Here is a 12,199-nt window from a genome sequence, read left to right as displayed (position 1 = left end):
CCTTATGGTCCAGTAGATAGTTTTCTAAGGTATGCATGTAGGAAAAGTGCAGGGACAAGATTTGTGAGTGCCTACAGAGTTTGGACTTCTCTCATGGACGAAGCTAAAGACTTGTCATATGCAATGTACAAATCATGCTTCCAGACACAGAAGAAAGGCAAAAGAATACCTTGCAATTTCATTTTTGAACTTTTTGTGTTTCAAAGTGAGACTATTCTTTTAAAACATTCAAAGCTATCTAGACAGAAGGGAACCTGCAGTTTTCCTGATATACCACAATACGGTTGAAATTTTAATAAGTATGCTCTTATTTGTAGAACAACTAAAATGTTTCCGTAAGATTCTATCGATAGTTTTCTATGTGTGCTTATTTGGAATGTGCAGTGACAAGATATAAAAATTGCTGCAGAGTTTGGACTTGTCTGATCGATAAAACCCAAGACTTGTAAAAAGCTATGTGTAAATCATGCATAAAGAGAAGAAAGGCAATAATAAAATTATGAATGCAAGATTCATAAGTATGTACAAATTCTATTGGGAGTATGGCAAAAACAAAACTCAGTTGATGCTATTGACTTAGCCAATTGAGAAAATCAGATATATATAAACCATGAGATGCACCGTAAAAAGAAAGAGAGGGCTTGTCAGGGAATTGAACCAGGGACCTGTCGCGCCCAAAACGAAAGTCATAGAATCATCATGTAAGCATGTTTTATTTGATATCTTAACCAATTTTATGTGAAAATTATATTATTTTAAAGCAGTCACTAATGTGTACAAGGAGGAAATATTAGCATAAATAAAATATTTCCTAATAGTGAATAATTTTCTAAGTATACTTGCTTGAAAATTGCTGTGCAAAGTTTTATGATGCCCAGCAGAGTTTTTCTGATGGACAAAACCCAAGACATGTCACATGCTGTGTGCAGATAAGTACTTACAAATAATTTTAGCAGTTTGACAAAAAACAAAATTCAATTGTGCAAATTAGTAAATACAATCTATTTTGAGAGTTTTGAAAAAACAACATTCAGTTGAAATTCACTCAGGAAATTGACTACAATAAGATAATGGAACCATTTCAAAGAATCTGAAAATTTGGGCTTGTCTGGGATTTGAACCCAGGACCTCTCGCACCCTAAGCGAGAATCATACCCCTTGACCAACGAGCCACCTACCTGAAGATTTTTCTTTGGATTTTTCAATTGATTTTAAGAAAATAGCTTTTTGTTTTTAAAACACCATATACATTTATGTAAAAATGAATTTGTAGAATAAATAAAATATTTCCTTATGGTCCAGTAGATAGTTTTCTAAGGTATGCATATAGGAAAAGTGCAGGGACAAGATTTGTGAGTGCCTACAGAGTTTGGACTTCTCTCATGGACGAAGCTAAAGACTTGTCATATGCAATGTACAAATCATGCTTCCAGACACAGAAGAAAGGCAAAAGAATACCTTGCAATTTCATTTTTGAACTTTTTGTGTTTCAAAGTGAGACTATTCTTTTAAAACATTCAAAGCTATCTAGACAGAAGGGCACCTGCAGTTTTCCTGATATACCACAATACGGTTGAAATTTTAATAAGTATGCTCTTATTTGTAGAACAACTAAAATGTTTCCGTAAGATTCTATCGATAGTTTTCTATGTGTGCTTATTTGGAAAGTGCAGTGACAAGATATAAAAATGGCTGCAGAGTTTGGACTTGTCTGATCGATAAAACCCAAGACTTGTAAAAAGCTATGTGTAAATCATGCATAAATAGAAGAAAGGCAATAATAAAATTATGAATGCAAGATTCATAAGTATGTACAAATTCTATTGGGAGTATGGCAAAAACAAAACTCAGTTGATGCTATTGGCTTAGCCAAATGAGAAAATCAGATATATATAAACCATGAGATGCACCGTAAAAAGAAAGAGAGGGCTCGTCAGGGAATTGAACCAGGGACCTGTTGCGCCCAAAACAAAAATCATAGAATCATCAAATAAGCATGTTTTATTTGATATCTTAACCAATTTTATGTGAAAATTATATTATTTTAAAGCAGTCACTAATTTGTACAAGGAGGAAATATTAGCATAAATAAAATATTTCCTAATAGTCAATAATTTTCTAAGTATACTTGCTTTAAAATTGCTGTGCAAAGTTTTATGATGCCCAGCAGAGTTTTTCTGATGGATAAAACCCAAGACATGTCACATGCTGTGTGCAGATAAGTACTTACAAATAATTTTAGCAGTTTGACAAAAAACAAAATTCAATTGTGCAAATTAGTAAATACAATCTATTTTGAGAGTTTTGAAAAAACAACATTCAGTTGAAATTCACTCAGGAAATTGACTACAATAAGATAATGGAACCATTTCAAAGAATCTGAAAATTTGGGCTTGTCTGGGATTTGAACCCACGACCTCTCACACCCTAAGCGAGAATCATACCCCTTGACCAACGAGCCACCTACCTAAAGATTTTTCTTTGGATTTTTCCAATTGATTTTAAGAAAATAGCTTTTTGTTTTTAAAACACCATATACATTTATGTTAAAATGAATTTGTAGAATAAATAAAATATTTCCTTATGGTCCAGTAGATAGTTTTCTAAGGTATGCATGTAGGAAAAGTGCAGGGACAAGATTTGTGAGTGCCTACAGAGTTTGGACTTCTCTCATGGACGAAGCTAAAGACTTGTCATATGCAATGTACAAATCATGCTTCCAGACACAGAAGAAAGGCAAAAGAATACCTTGCAATTTCATTTTTGAACTTTTTGTGTTTCAAAGTGAGACTATTCTTTTAAAACATTCAAAGCTATCTAGACAGAAGGGAACCTGCAGTTTTCCTGATATACCACAATACGGTTGAAATTTTAATAAGTATGCTCTTATTTGTAGAACAACTAAAATGTTTCCGTAAGATTCTATCGATAGTTTTCTATGTGTGCTTATTTGGAATGTGCAGTGACAAGATATAAAAATGGCTGCAGAGTTTGGACTTGTCTGATCGATAAAACCCAAGACTTGTAAAAAGCTATGTGTAAATCATGCATAAAGAGAAGAAAGGCAATAATAAAATTATGAATGCAAGATTCATAAGTTTGTACAAATTCTATTGGGAGTATGGCAAAAACAAAACTCAGTTGATGCTATTGACTTAGCCAATTGAGAAAATCAGATATATATAAACCATGAGATGCACCGTAAAAAGAAAGAGAGGGCTTGTCAGGGAATTGAACCAGGGACCTGTCGCGCCCAAAACGAAAGTCATAGAATCATCATGTAAGCATGTTTTATTTGATATCTTAACCAATTTTATGTGAAAATTATATTATTTTAAAGCAGTCACTAATGTGTACAAGGAGGAAATATTAGCATAAATAAAATATTTCCTAAAAGTCAATAATTTTCTAAGTATACTTGCTTGAAAATTGCTGTGCAAAGTTTTATGATGCCCAGCAGAGTTTTTCTGATGGACAAAACCCAAGACATGTCACATGCTGTGTGCAGATAAGTACTTACAAATAATTTTAGCAGTTTGACAAAAAACAAAATTCAATTGTGCAAATTAGTAAATACAATCTATTTTGAGAGTTTTGAAAAAACAACATTCAGTTGAAATTCACTCAGGAAATTGACTACAATAAGATAATGGAACCATTTCAAAGAATCTGAAAATTTGGGCTTGTCTGGGATTTGAACCCAGGACCTCTCGCACCCTAAGCGAGAATCATACCCCTTGACCAACGAGCCACCTACCTGAAGATTTTTCTTTGGATTTTTCAATTGATTTTAAGAAAATAGCTTTTTGTTTTTAAAACACCATATACATTTATGTAAAAATGAATTTGTAGAATAAATAAAATATTTCCTTATGGTCCAGTAGATAGTTTTCTAAGGTATGCATATAGGAAAAGTGCAGGGACAAGATTTGTGAGTGCCTACAGAGTTTGGACTTCTCTCATGGACGAAGCTAAAGACTTGTCATATGCAATGTACAAATCATGCTTCCAGACACAGAAGAAAGGCAAAAGAATACCTTGCAATTTCATTTTTGAACTTTTTGTGTTTCAAAGTGAGACTATTCTTTTAAAACATTCAAAGCTATCTAGACAGAAGGGCACCTGCAGTTTTCCTGATATACCACAATACGGTTGAAATTTTAATAAGTATGCTCTTATTTGTAGAACAACTAAAATGTTTCCGTAAGATTCTATTGATAGTTTTCTATGTGTGCTTATTTGGAAAGTGCAGTGACAAGATATAAAAATGGCTGCAGAGTTTGGACTTGTCTGATCGATAAAACCCAAGACTTGTAAAAAGCTATGTGTAAATCATGCATAAATAGAAGAAAGGCAATAATAAAATTATGAATGCAAGATTCATAAGTATGTACAAATTCTATTGGGAGTATGGCAAAAACAAAACTCAGTTGATGCTATTGACTTAGCCAATTGAGAAAATCAGATATATATAAACCATGAGATGCACCGTAAAACGAAAGAGAGGGCTCGTCAGGGAATTGAACCAGGGACCTGTCGCGCCCAAAACGAAAATCATAGAATCATCATGTAAGCATGTTTTATTTGATATCTTAACCAATTTTATGTGAAAATTATATTATTTTAAAGCAGTCACTAATGTGTACAAGGAGGAAATATTAGCATAAATAAAATATTTCCTAATAGTCAATAATTTTCTAAGTATACTTGCTTGAAAATTGCTGTGCAAAGTTTTATGATGCCCAGCAGAGTTTTTCTGATGGACAAAACCCAAGACATGTCACATGCTGTGTGCAGATAAGTACTTACAAATAATTTTAGCAGTTTGACAAAAAACAAAATTCAATTGTGCAAATTAGTAAATACAATCTATTTTGAGAGTTTTGAAAAAACAACATTCAGTTGAAATTCACTCAGGAAATTGACTACAATAAGATAATGGAACCATTTCAAAGAATCTGAAAATTTGGGCTTGTCTGGGATTTGAACCCACGACCTCTCACACCCTAAGCGAGAATCATACCCCTTGACCAACGAGCCACCTACCTAAAGATTTTTCTTTGGATTTTTCCAATTGATTTTAAGAAAATAGCTTTTTGTTTTTAAAACACCATATACATTTATGTTAAAATGAATTTGTAGAATAAATAAAATATTTCCTTATGGTCCAGTAGATAGTTTTCTAAGGTATGCATGTAGGAAAAGTGCAGGGACAAGATTTGTGAGTGCCTACAGAGTTTGGACTTCTCTCATGGACGAAGCTAAAGACTTGTCATATGCAATGTACAAATCATGCTTCCAGACACAGAAGAAAGGCAAAAGAATACCTTGCAATTTCATTTTTGAACTTTTTGTGTTTCAAAGTGAGACTATTCTTTTAAAACATTCAAAGCTATCTAGACAGAAGGGAACCTGCAGTTTTCCTGATATACCACAATACAGTTGAAATTTTAATAAGTATGCTCTTATTTGTAGAACAACTAAAATGTTTCCGTAAGATTCTATCAATAGTTTTCAATGTGTGCTTATTTGGAATGTGCAGTGACAAGATATAAAAATGGCTGCAGAGTTTGGACTTGTCTGATCGATAAAACCCAAGACTTGTAAAAAGCTATGTGTAAATCATGCATAAAGAGAAGAAAGGCAATAATAAAATTATGAATGCAAGATTCATAAGTATGTACAAATTCTATTGGGAGTATGGCAAAAACAAAACTCAGTTGATGCTATTGACTTAGCCAATTGAGAAAATCAGATATATATAAACCATGAGATGCACCGTAAAAAGAAAGAGAGGGCTTGTCAGGGAATTGAACCAGGGACCTGTCGCGCCCAAAACGAAAGTCATAGAATCATCATGTAAGCATGTTTTATTTGATATCTTAACCAATTTTATGTGAAAATTATATTATTTAAAAGCAGTCACTAATGTGTACAAGGAGGAAATATTAGCATAAATAAAATATTTCCTAATAGTCAATAATTTTCTAAGTATACTTGCTTGAAAATTGCTGTGCAAAGTTTTATGATGCCCAGCAGAGTTTTTCTGATGGACAAAACCCAAGACTTGTCACATGCTGTGTGCAGATAAGTACTTACAAATAATTTTAGCAGTTTGACAAAAAACAAAATTCAATTGTGCAAATTAGTAAATACAATCTATTTTGAGAGTTTTGAAAAAACAACATTCAGTTGAAATTCACTCAGGAAATTGACTACAATAAGATAATGGAACCATTTCAAAGAATCTGAAAATTTGGGCTTGTCTGGGATTTGAACCCAGGACCTCTCGCACCCGAAGCGAGAATCATACCCCTTGACCAACGAGCCACCTAACTGAAGATTTTTCTTTGGATTTTTCAATTGATTTTAAGAAAATAGCTTTTTGTTTTTAAAACACCATATACATTTATGTTAAAATGAATTTGTAGAATAAATAAAATATTTCCTTATGGTCCAGTAGATAGTTTTCTAAGGTATGCATGTAGGAAAAGTGCAGGGACAAGATTTGTGAGTGCCTACAGAGTTTGGACTTCTCTCATGGACGAAGCTAAAGACTTGTCATATGCAATGTACAAATCATGCTTCCAGACACAGAAGAAAGGCAAAAGAATACCTTGCAATTTCATTTTTGAACTTTTTGTGTTTCAAAGTGAGACTATTCTTTTAAAACATTCAAAGCTATCTAGACAGAAGGGAACCTGCAGTTTTCCTGATATACCACAATACGGTTGAAATTTTAATAAGTATGCTCTTATTTGTAGAACAACTAAAATGTTTCCGTAAGATTCTATCGATAGTTTTCTATGTGTGCTTATTTGGAATGTGCAGTGACAAGATATAAAAATGGCTGCAGAGTTTGGACTTGTCTGATCGATAAAACCCAAGACTTGTAAAAAGCTATGTGTAAATCATGCATAAAGAGAAGAAAGGCAATAATAAAATTATGAATGCAAGATTCATAAGTATGTACAAATTCTATTGGGAGTATGGCAAAAACAAAACTCAGTTGATGCTATTGACTTAGCCAATTGAGAAAATCAGATATATATAAACCATGAGATGCACCGTAAAAAGAAAGAGAAGGCTTGTCAGGGAATTGAACCAGGGACCTGTCGCGCCCAAAACGAAAATCATAGAATCATCATGTAAGCATGTTTTATTTGATATCTTAACCAATTTTATGTGAAAATTATATTATTTTAAAGCAGTCACTAATGTGTACAAGGAGGAAATATTAGCATAAATAAAATATTTCCTAATAGTCAATAATTTTCTAAGTATACTTGCTTGAAAATTGCTGTGCAAAGTTTTATGATGCCCAGCAGAGTTTTTCTGATGGACAAAACCCAAGACATGTCACATGCTGTGTGCAGATAAGTACTTACAAATAATTTTAGCAGTTTGACAAAAAACAAAATTCAATTGTGCAAATTAGTAAATACAATCTATTTTGAGAGTTTTGAAAAAACAACATTCAGTTGAAATTCACTCAGGAAATTGACTACAATAAGATAATGGAACCATTTCAAAGAATCTGAAAACTTGGGCTTGTCTGGGATTTGAACCCAGGACCTCTCGCACCCTAAGCGAGAATCATACCCATTGACCAACGAGCCACCTACCTGAAGATTTTTCTTTGGATTTTTCAATTGATTTTAAGAAAATAGCTTTTTGTTTTTAAAACACCATATACATTTATGTAAAAATGAATTTGTAGAATAAATAAAATATTTCCTTATGGTCCAGTAGATAGTTTTCTAAGGTATGCATATAGGAAAAGTGCAGGGACAAGATTTGTGAGTGCCTACAGAGTTTGGACTTCTCTCATGGACGAAGCTAAAGACTTGTCATATGCAATGTACAAATCATGCTTCCAGACACAGAAGAAAGGCAAAAGAATACCTTGCAATTTCATTTTTGAACTTTTTGTGTTTCAAAGTGAGACTATTCTTTTAAAACATTCAAAGCTATCTAGACAGAAGGGCACCTGCAGTTTTCCTGATATACCACAATACGGTTGAAATTTTAATAAGTATGCTCTTATTTGTAGAACAACTAAAATGTTTCCGTAAGATTCTATTGATAGTTTTCTATGTGTGCTTATTTGGAAAGTGCAGTGACAAGATATAAAAATGGCTGCAGAGTTTGGACTTGTCTGATCGATAAAACCCAAGACTTGTAAAAAGCTATGTGTAAATCATGCATAAAGAGAAGAAAGGCAATAATAAAATTATGAATGCAAGATTCATAAGTATGTACAAATTCTATTGGGAGTATGGCAAAAACAAAACTCAGTTGATGCTATTGACTTAGCCAATTGAGAAAATCAGATATATATAAACCATGAGATGCACCGTAAAACGAAAGAGAGGGCTCGTCAGGGAATTGAACCAGGGACCTGTCGCGCCCAAAACGAAAATCATAGAATCATCATGTAAGCATGTTTTATTTGATATCTTAACCAATTTTATGTGAAAATTATATTATTTTAAAGCAGTCACTAATGTGTACAAGGAGGAAATATTAGCATAAATAAAATATTTCCTAATAGTCAATAATTTTCTAAGTATACTTGCTTGAAAATTGCTGTGCAAAGTTTTATGATGCCCAGCAGAGTTTTTCTGATGGACAAAACCCAAGACATGTCACATGCTGTGTGCAGATAAGTACTTACAAATAATTTTAGCAGTTTGACAAAAAACAAAATTCAATTGTGCAAATTAGTAAATACAATCTATTTTGAGAGTTTTGAAAAAACAACATTCAGTTGAAATTCACTCAGGAAATTGACTACAATAAGATAATGGAACCATTTCAAAGAATCTGAAAATTTGGGCTTGTCTGGGATTTGAACCCACGACCTCTCACACCCTAAGCGAGAATCATACCCCTTGACCAACGAGCCACCTACCTAAAGATTTTTCTTTGGATTTTTCCAATTGATTTTAAGAAAATAGCTTTTTGTTTTTAAAACACCATATACATTTATGTTAAAATGAATTTGTAGAATAAATAAAATATTTCCTTATGGTCCAGTAGATAGTTTTCTAAGGTATGCATGTAGGAAAAGTGCAGGGACAAGATTTGTGAGTGCCTACAGAGTTTGGACTTCTCTCATGGACGAAGCTAAAGACTTGTCATATGCAATGTACAAATCATGCTTCCAGACACAGAAGAAAGGCAAAAGAATACCTTGCAATTTCATTTTTGAACTTTTTGTGTTTCAAAGTGAGACTATTCTTTTAAAACATTCAAAGCTATCTAGACAGAAGGGAACCTGCAGTTTTCCTGATATACCACAATACAGTTGAAATTTTAATAAGTATGCTCTTATTTGTAGAACAACTAAAATGTTTCCGTAAGATTCTATCGATAGTTTTCTATGTGTGCTTATTTGGAATGTGCAGTGACAAGATATAAAAATGGCTGCAGAGTTTGGACTTGTCTGATCGATAAAACCCAAGACTTGTAAAAAGCTATGTGTAAATCATGCATAAAGAGAAGAAAGGCAATAATAAAATTATGAATGCAAGATTCATAAGTATGTACAAATTCTATTGGGAGTATGGCAAAAACAAAACTCAGTTGATGCTATTGACTTAGCCAATTGAGAAAATCAGATATATATAAACCATGAGATGCACCGTAAAAAGAAAGAGAGGGCTTGTCAGGGAATTGAACCAGGGACCTGTCGCGCCCAAAACGAAAGTCATAGAATCATCATGTAAGCATGTTTTATTTGATATCTTAACCAATTTTATGTGAAAATTATATTATTTAAAAGCAGTCACTAATGTGTACAAGGAGGAAATATTAGCATAAATAAAATATTTCCTAATAGTCAATAATTTTCTAAGTATACTTGCTTGAAAATTGCTGTGCAAAGTTTTATGATGCCCAGCAGAGTTTTTCTGATGGACAAAACCCAAGACTTGTCACATGCTGTGTGCAGATAAGTACTTACAAATAATTTTAGCAGTTTGACAAAAAACAAAATTCAATTGTGCAAATTAGTAAATACAATCTATTTTGAGAGTTTTGAAAAAACAACATTCAGTTGAAAATCACTCAGGAAATTGACTACAATAAGATAATGGAACCATTTCAAAGAATCTGAAAATTTGGGCTTGTCTGGGATTTGAACCCAGGACCTCTCGCACCCGAAGCGAGAATCATACCCCTTGACCAACGAGCCACCTAACTGAAGATTTTTCTTTGGATTTTTCAATTGATTTTAAGAAAATAGCTTTTTGTTTTTAAAACACCATATACATTTATGTAAAAATTAATTTGTAGAATTAATAAAATATTTCCTTATGGTCCAGTAGATAGTTTTCTAAGGTATGCATATAGGAAAAGTGCAGGGACAAGATTTGTGAGTGCCTACAGAGTTTGGACTTCTCTCATGGATGAAGCTAAAGACTTGTCATATGCAATGTACAAATCATGCTTCCAGACACAGAAGAAAGGCAAAAGAATACCTTGCAATTTCATTTTTGAACTTTTTGTGTTTCAAAGTGAGACTATTCTTTTAAAACATTCAAAGCTATCTAGACAGAAGGGAACCTGCAGTTTTCCTGATATACCACAATACGGTTGAAATTTTAATAAGTATGCTCTTATTTGTAGAACAACTAAAATGTTTCCGTAAGATTCTATCGATAGTTTTCTATGTGTGCTTATTTGGAAAGTGCAGTGACAAGATATAAAAATGGCTGCAGAGTTTGGACTTGTCTGATCGATAAAACCCAAGACTTGTAAAAAGCTATGTGTAAATCATGCATAAAGAGAAGAAAGGCAATAATAAAATTATGAATGCAAGATTCATAAGTATGTACAAATTCTATTGGGAGTATGGCAAAAACAAAACTCAGTTGATGCTATTGACTTAGCCAATTGAGAAAATCAGATATATATAAACCATGAGATGCACCGTAAAACGAAAGAGAGGGCTCGTCAGGGAATTGAACCAGGGACCTGTCGCGCCCAAAATGAAAATCATAGAATCATCAAATAAGCATGTTTTATTTGATATCTTAACCAATTTTATGTGAAAATTATATTATTTTAAAGCAGTCACTAATGTGTACAAGGAGGAAATATTAGCATAAATAAAATATTTCCTAATAGTCAATAATTTTCTAAGTATACTTGCTTGAAAATTGCTGTGCAAAGTTTTATGATGCCCAGCAGAATTTTTCTGATGGATAAAACCCAAGACATGTCACATGCTGTGTGCAGATAAGTACTTACAAATAATTTTAGCAGTTTGACAAAAAACAAAATTCAATTGTGCAAATTAGTAAATACAATCTATTTTGAGAGTTTTGAAAAAACAACAAGATAATAGAACCATTTCAAAGAATCTGAAAATTTGGGCTCGTCCGGGATTTGAAACCGGGACCTCTCGCACCCTAAGCGAGAATCATACTCCTAGACCAACAAGCCACCTACCTGAATATTTTTCTTTGGATTTTTCAATTGATTTTAAGAAAATAGCTTTTTGTTTTTAAAACACCATATACATTTATGTAAAAATTAATTTGTAGAATAAATAAAATATTTCCTTATGGTAACAATACACAAAATTCAATTGTGCAAATTAGTAAATACAATCTATTTTGAGAGTTTTGAAAAAACAACATTCAGTTGAAATTCACTCAGGAAATTGACTACAATAATATAATAGAACCATTTCAAAGAATCTGAAAATTTGGGCTCGTCCGGGATTTGAACCCAGGACCTCTCGCACCCTAAGCGAGAATCATACCCCTAGACCAACGAGCCACCTACCTGAATATTTTTCTTTGGATTTTTCAATTGATTTTAAGAAAATAGCTTTTTGTTTTTAAAACACCATATACATTTATGTAAAAATTAATTTGTAGAATAAATAAAATATTTCCTTATGGTAACAATACACAAAATTCAATTGTGCAAATTAGTAAATACAATCTATTTTGAGAGTTTTGAAAAAACAACATTCAGTTGAAATTCACTCAGGAAATTGACTACAATAAGATAATAGAACCATTTCAAAGAATCTGAAAATTTGGGCTCGTCTGGGATTTGAACCCAGGACCTCTCGCACCCTAAGCGAGAATCATACCCCTAGACCAACGAGCCACCTACCTGAATATTTTTCTTTGGATTTTTCAATTGATTTTAAGAAAATAGCTTTTTGTTTTTAAAACAC

General features: G+C 32.7%; 4 non-coding genes across 4 annotated transcripts; all 4 read right to left on the bottom strand.

Moving 5' to 3' along the window:
- Nucleotides 1-6,258: 6,258 nt before the first annotated feature.
- TRNAP-CGG (transfer RNA proline (anticodon CGG)) lies at nucleotides 6,259-6,330 on the bottom strand. Its single transcript has one exon. It is a non-coding gene; the product is annotated as a tRNA-Pro (tRNA).
- Nucleotides 6,331-10,126: 3,796 nt separating this feature from the next.
- TRNAP-CGG (transfer RNA proline (anticodon CGG)) lies at nucleotides 10,127-10,198 on the bottom strand. Its single transcript has one exon. It is a non-coding gene; the product is annotated as a tRNA-Pro (tRNA).
- A 1,520-nt stretch (nucleotides 10,199-11,718) lies between these two features.
- Nucleotides 11,719-11,790, bottom strand: TRNAP-AGG (transfer RNA proline (anticodon AGG)). The gene has a single exon. It is a non-coding gene; the product is annotated as a tRNA-Pro (tRNA).
- A 267-nt stretch (nucleotides 11,791-12,057) lies between these two features.
- Nucleotides 12,058-12,129, bottom strand: TRNAP-AGG (transfer RNA proline (anticodon AGG)). The gene has a single exon. It is a non-coding gene; the product is annotated as a tRNA-Pro (tRNA).
- Nucleotides 12,130-12,199: the final 70 nt, after the last annotated feature.

This window comes from Taudactylus pleione, unplaced genomic scaffold, assembly GCF_031769625.1.
Source record: "Taudactylus pleione unplaced genomic scaffold, aTauple2 ptg000317l, whole genome shotgun sequence".
NCBI classification, from domain to species: Eukaryota; Metazoa; Chordata; class Amphibia; order Anura; family Myobatrachidae; genus Taudactylus; species Taudactylus pleione.
This window is presented reverse-complemented; position numbering and strand designations above follow the sequence as displayed.